Below are 7,486 nucleotides of genomic sequence, written 5' to 3' on the forward strand. Positions count from 1 at the left end.
GTCCACGCTTTGCAGAGAATCACTTTGTATGGATGATGGACAGTCCGCATCCGATTTGCGCCGGTGCTGCATGTATAGATGATGAAGAGTCTGCACTTGCCATGAAGGCAGCTAATTCACTACATCTGAGCAGTAATCCATTGCCTTTTGATTTACATGAGGCCGCATATAAATGAATTAAGGAATGAATAGGTACCGTAAACAATGAATATATAAATAGACAGGCATACACACACACACACACACACACACACACACACACACACACACACACATATATATATATATATATATATATATGGGGAGAAAGAGAGAGAGAGTATATATATATATATATATATATATATATATATATATATATATATATGGGGAGAAAGAGAGAGAGAGATTGTGTGTGTGTGTGTGTGTGTGTGTGTAGAGAAAAAAAATAGAGAGAGAGACAGAGGGACAGACAGACAGACATAAATGAATGATAACTGAATATATATATGACTGTTGTCGCAGTTGATAGATATAACTATTTATTGGTCTTTATCAAAACATCATCATCAAAACAATCGTGGCTATCATCATGGGTATCATCAAAACATTTTTGCTCTTTCGTTGCTTTCGTGCTTGTGTGCAAGATATGAGAAACGTAAAGTTGTAAAGTTGCTGTAGTTTTTGTACTATATTGTAGTACTCTTTTTTTTTTTTTTTTTTTATCACAACAGATTTCTCTGTGTGGAATTCGGGCTGCTCTCCCCGGGGAGAGTGCGTCGCTACACTGAGAGCGCCACCCCTTGTTTGTTTGGTTTTTTTTTTTCCTGCCTGCAGTTTTTGTTTTTGTTTTTGTTTTTTTCCTATCGAAGTAGACTATATATAACATGATTTAAATATTGTTATCAACTCGAATACAGTAATATATCTATCACGCTTCAAACAACAACACAGCTTTATATATCAAATGTGCACTGAACTGTCGCTGAGCCATGCGATTGGTCATCACTGGTGCCTGTATACCTACTGATCCAGTGTACTCAGGACACCACCTGCCGGGGCTCACTCTGATGACAATGATAGCTCTTTCTTGTGTCACCAGTCTCAGTAGTAAGCATCTCCTAGCTCTTACATTCCCTTTCTCCTTCGCGCTCTTTGCTGCTTTCGTCTGTTTCTTTTTCATCATTCACATTAGTGATATTTCCCCTTGCTTGATCATGTACCCCGTATCCCCTCTTACTGCTCTGAAGGAATGTGTTATGTAGGAAGTCTGACATCAGATAAATCGTTTGTGTCAGACATTCCCAGCAACAACCTATATGTCTGTGGTTTCCCTTTTGCCTTCATCTCGCTGTTGGTGCCGTATAATCGAGCCATACACAACAGATGGATGGATCAGAATGGCAAGCCACACGATCTGGAACTCTTTATTTTGCACGATGATGAATCGTCTTTATTGAGATATGTCCATGGAGGCATATCATGTATATATATTCCATGCAGTTTCTCATTGCTTCTACACCTCAGCGCTTGTGAACATGCCAAGTGCTGAGAGGGGGAAAGTCTGCATGTGCTTTTTTTGTATTTGTTGCGCCCAGCATATTATTAGTTAAATGCAATCAATTTTGACGTATGCTTTCAAATCATGAACTCAGTTTCAATCATCTTTAGTTTCTCATACTGTTTGGCTGTGCTAATCAAGGACCACAATTCTTTTTTTCTTTTTTTTCTTCTTCTTCTTTTTTTTTTTTTACTGGTCTTTTATTATGATTGCCGATATGAATGAGGATAACAATGTCGATATTATAAGATCCATTTTTGGTTTACGATTTGAAGACATGGCTTTATTCAGTGGGAAATACATATATATCCACGGTATCACTTCAATGACGAGTCTGCAGAGAATTTGTTTAGATAGCAGCCATGAAAACAAGCTAGTCCGAATTGGAATCTCCTACAATAGACCGAACAGCTCGAACACTCGACTTCTCTGTCCTCGGTTCGTGAAGATAAGTACCACGCCTTAACAGCTGGTTTTCTTGACTTCTTTTTAGAATGTATTGACTGGGTGCTTTTGTGGGTTTTTTTTTTCTGCCTCACTATCTGAGCAGACCCAGTGATAGTATTTCCAGTCTATCGATTTCTATGATACTCCCAACCCATCGTTATGCCATGGGAAGCACGTACCAGCAGATCTGGTGTGCTCCCAGCGCTATCAGACAACAGGGAGTGATCAGTGTCAGGTTACCCGGAAGCCATTCCACAATGGGTATCCATCAACCCGCTGAACGAGGCTGTGACCCCTTCCATTTGTTTCACTTTCTATGGCTTCCGATAAACAGTTCCACAATGACACATCGACAGAGAATATTGAAATGTTATGTGTGGCTTGGATACCGTTTATATTCACGATCATGTATAATTCATATGCAGACAGATTTGCCCGGGAGGATTGGCCTAGAGATAATGTCAGTGTAATTTGCAACTGTCACTGTATCCTAATCAACGGAAGGATTTAAGCACTTTGATTGGAGTGGGTGGGAGTGGGCATTGTCCGCCATACACCCTACAGATGCCCAAAGTGTTCTGGTGCATTTTAACCCTTTTACGGCATTAAAAAAGCGATTGTGTTCGCATTTGATGACAAAATGATCGATAATTTTGGCGATTCATTTCCGTTCTTAATTAATCTCTCGACTTTTGAAATATTTCTCCGCTGGTGACATGATCCCGTATCCTGCTTTTGCAACCAGCTGTAGATGTTTGCCACCAGCGGTCTGCAAGGAGCCAATAGTCGTAGAATGCCATGATGCTAGCAGACAGAGTAGCCCCAGCAAGAAGCTGAACCTGGTAATGCTCTCTTTTGTTTCATCTCTTCAAGCTATTGACGGTGGGAGTTGTCCACAGCAGACCAGTGAACAATGAACAGGACATATTCTTTCTGTTTGGGGCTGAAGAATTGACGATGTACAATATCTGAGACACACTATGCAAACTGCGTTAATGTTGATCAAATCAGTCTATTCATATTCATTGCCAAATGAAATCATATCGCTCGTAGCCTATCCTACCACAATGGGTCGTATCATGGTTCGTTTATTTATTTATAGTCTGTTCATCTAAAATGATGATATTAGACTGAAAATAAATGATATTATTATTAATTGGATTTTTATCATTTCTTTCATAATGATGATTGTTATTATTAATTAGAAATCAACATTTCTATATATTCGAATGAAAAGGTGGGGCGGTTGAGGTGGAGCGGAGCGGGGGGGGAGGGGGGGAGGCAAGTTGGAGGGGACTAAGAAAGGAAGAGAGAGAGAGAGAGAGAGAGAGAGAGAGAGAGAGAGAGAGAGAGAGAACAGAATGTGGAAAAGATAGAGTACAAAATGTAAAATGGAGAGGGTGAATGTCAGTGATTGGAGAAAGAAAAAAAACATAACATTGGAAGGTGGGTCGTATCAAATTCATAGCCGGTCACGGTTCTTCTTCCACTAAGTAATTCATGTTGAATAACATAAACAAAAGGTCATTAATTTGCGAATATTTATCCCAGCCTTCCCATCTGCTTTCAACCATTCCCTGTTTAAAGAACAGGTGAGGTTGTTGTTTTTTCCACAGACCACAACACAACTAACGCATCCTTCACCCTGGTTCGTCCATGCAAAAAAAAACACACACAAAAAAACAAACAAACAAAAACAAAAAAACAACACACACACACACACACACACACACACACACACACACACACACACACACACACACACAAACATGGCTGCATACACACTTTCGTATGAGTAGTGGCTTTCTGCGTCATCATCTGCATGATTTTGGTGACATCAATGCTCCTCTGCGGTCATAGTCAGTCATACACACTGTCCCTCACAACCCGTGTGCTGTTTCGCCGTGCTACATGCAACACCACCACCATCAGACCACTAAGAGTCATCAGTGTCAGAAAGAAAGACTTTCATCAAAAATGGGTTTCAGCGAGGAATTGAAAATAACAGCAGTCCCATATAATTATGTGTGTCATCTTCTTGATGTCAGTGATATCACTGCTCCCTTGTGGTCGTATGTATGAACACCTTCCAACACAACCATGTGCTGATTAATTTTAGTCGTGCCTCATGCAACGTGAGCGTCAGCAGACCACGAAGAGCCATCAGTGTCAGAGATGGTGTCGCGGAGGATCTGAAAACGAGACCAATCCCTGCTGGCGTGTGCTTCTCCACTTTCACTGCCCCTCAGATAAGATAAATAAATAAAACCCCTGCAGCACGCCACTCCACAGGTTCAGCATGACAGAGCACAGCACAAAGAGCGGCGGGAAGCTTCTTCTTCTTCTTCTTCTGCGTTCCCCGTGATCATGGTCTCAGACTTGCAGTCCTATGCTGGAGATGAAGGTGGTGGTCTTGATGAGATCTTCTTTGGTGCCCCAGAGCTTTTCTGCCAGTGTGGCTCCACAGGGCCACTGCTGCGTCCGTGCATCTTGATACAAGGGGCAGGACTGCAGGATGTGCTCCGGGGTTTGTGGGTCTGTCTTACACGGGCAGTCAGGAGTGTGTGACAGCTTTATTCGGTACATGTGGTACTCGCAGGCGGCAGTGCCCCGTGCGTAGTCGGAATATGATTGTCCGGCGGGAAGCGTTTGCCGCCATGCTGTTTATGGTGATGATGAAACGTCTGTACTGTGGCATTTCCCCTGCAGGCAGACATCGCTTTACCGTGATGTCCCCAGTGCTTTGTCACCGCTGCCCCTGTTTTTACTGCTCTGTTCTAGAATCTGCGAGCGTCAGATTATTGGGAGGGAAATGTGTGTCTGCTGCTGAGGTCGCTGCATTTGCCCATTGCTGATGAATTCATTTGCTTTGTGTGTGTGTGTGTGTGTGTGTGTGTGTGTGTGTGTGTGTGTGTGTGTGTGTGTGTGTGTGTGTGTGTGTGTGTGTTGTTGTTGTTGTTTTCTTATCCATCACAGTCATTACTCGATAAACGTTTTCAGTCTTTAGTCTCCTTTCAGAATCTTTTATGCAGTTTTGTTGCTGACTTCGTTTAAACTCGTGTCTAAATCTGCCAACACATGACCACTGCTTAAAACAGTATTTAGTTCAATGCATCCCATCAAATCTTCCCCACAGAGAACCTCAGCAGCATTCTTTTGCTTTATCTCTCTCTCACTCTGCATGTGGGTGGGTGGGTGGGTGGATGTGTTTCTCTATCTCTTATTCTCCCTCTCTCATTTTATCTGCCTCTCTGTCTCCCTGTCTCTGTCTTTCTGTCTGTTTGTCTCTTTCTCTTGATATATATATATATAGCTATCTGTCTATGGCTGCCTGACTCACTTTCATGTTCCTCTATCTGTCTACAGCTCGATCTGCCCCTCTCTCCATCTGTCTCTGCCACGTGTGTGTGTGTGTGTGTGTGTGTGTGTGTGTGTGTGTGAAAGGGGGTGGGTCGTGTTGCTTCTAAAAGACGCGGGTAGGTAGGTGCAGTGAAGGGCTTGCGTTCAATGTTTGGCTTCTTTATTCATCAAGCGGAATTAAGGCGTGACGACCAGTTTGCGTGACAGGCTGACAAATTCAATCAGGCTATGTTTTTTGTTGTTGTTTTTTTTGCGATGTGGAATAATGAGAAATGTTCACGCAGCCAAACTGTCCCTTTATGTTTAGTGCTCCACATGGGGAAAAGGCTCCATATCTCTGTCTTGGTTTTTTGCTCTCAACCACTTTACGTGAGAGAAACTGGGGAGAGAGAAAGAGTGATATATATATATATATATATATATATATAGAGAGAGAGAGAGAGAGAGAGAGAGAGAGAGACAGACAGACAGACAGACAGACAAATAGACAAAAAACATACAGAGATAGTGACAGAAACAGACAGGGAAAGAGAGACAGGTAGGGACAGAGAGAAGGAGTGACAGAGAGACAGAACTTATTGACTCCTCAGGTTGAGAGAAGAACTCTGAGAGAGAGAGAGAGAGAGAGAGAGAGAGAGAGAGAGAGAGAGAGAGAGAGAGATTATACATTCTCTCTCTCTCTCTCTCTCTCATTGACTTACTCTGATAACTGTAGGTATATATTTAGAACCTGATGCCCTCCTTTAACAAGCAGAGAAAGAGAGAACATCGTTGAAACATTCTGAGTATCAGACACAGACTAAAACAGATCAACAATGCTACTGGGGGAAAAAAAGGGAGGAAAAAAAATGCAGAGAAAATAGTATCGGGTTCTATCTATATCCAGTGCTAGGTGAGTCAGTAGAAATCTCCCACACAGCAGGACAACTTGCGTGGGCTTCAACAAGCGACAAAAGTTTCGAAGTTTTGCAAAGTTGCGATATTTTAAGTGGAGCTTATAGAAATCCAGAGTAAGCGATTTTTTTTTTCGGTTGTTTGATGTTATGATGTTGTTTTTTCTTGTTTTTTTTGTTTTTTTTTTTTTTTTGTTTTGTTTTGTTTTTTTGGGTTTTTGTTTTCCTTTCCCTTTGAAACATTGTGTTGATATTGTGTAGGGATTCTTGAGCGTTTGTTTTCCTTATGATTACTTTCTTTTTCAAAATGTTTTACTTTTTTTTTATACTTATGTTTCTTTTAATTGTTTGTAATTCGATGCACATTGTAACACAATACAAGAATATCATTTACAAATAACCATTGGATAGTATACTGCACTGTTGATTAGATATCTGTTTAGCTGTTCAAAAGTTCCAAAATAATTGTAAACATCGGCGTAGGCTATTCGAATCGAAAGAGCAAATGTTCATGCCAATCTATAAAGTACAGAAATTTAAATGCAAGGGAAATGTGATCTGAATATATAGGGCTCGTGAATTACAGGCTGATGGGAATGAAGCAAGTTTATGGAACTGGCAGCATAAAACCGTGCTGCATGCATGACGCACATTTGTGGGGGAGGGGGGGAATATCTTTCCGGCAATGTGCTCGTAAATTCATAAACGATTTCCGTATCGGCTGCCATATCATATCAATCCATCTCCCTGCCACGAGCTGCCCTTTGTCATTATGTAGTCTTCGGAAGAACTATTTTTTCTCCCTCTGTCCCACCCCCTCCCCACCCTCCCTCTGTCTCTCTCTGCCATTCTCTCTGTCTCTTGCTCCATTCTTTCTCTCTCTCTCTATCTCTCTCTCACTCTCTCTCTCTCTCTCTCTCTCTCTCTCTCTCTCACTCTCTCTCCATCCTCGGGGATATGAACTGAGCACTGACACAAGTCGGTTGCACATCGAAACGACGACGTCTGCGATTTTTTTCACCCTAGCGACGGACTGGGTCTACATTTAGTCCTCATAATTTGCAGACTGCTGGATGAACAACTATGTCTTCCGACTCCCTGGTATTTCGGACGTCTTGTGGCTGTTTCGTGCCAACATTTCTCTCATTTATGAAAAAAGGACAGCAACTGAGAAAGCCGCCTCTCGCATCGCCATGCTGTCACCCCGCAGCAGAGCAGACGGTGTTACACTTGGTCTGCTCCTCTC

This window comes from Babylonia areolata, chromosome 1 (genome assembly GCF_041734735.1).
Source record: "Babylonia areolata isolate BAREFJ2019XMU chromosome 1, ASM4173473v1, whole genome shotgun sequence".
NCBI classification, from domain to species: domain Eukaryota; kingdom Metazoa; phylum Mollusca; class Gastropoda; order Neogastropoda; family Buccinidae; genus Babylonia; species Babylonia areolata.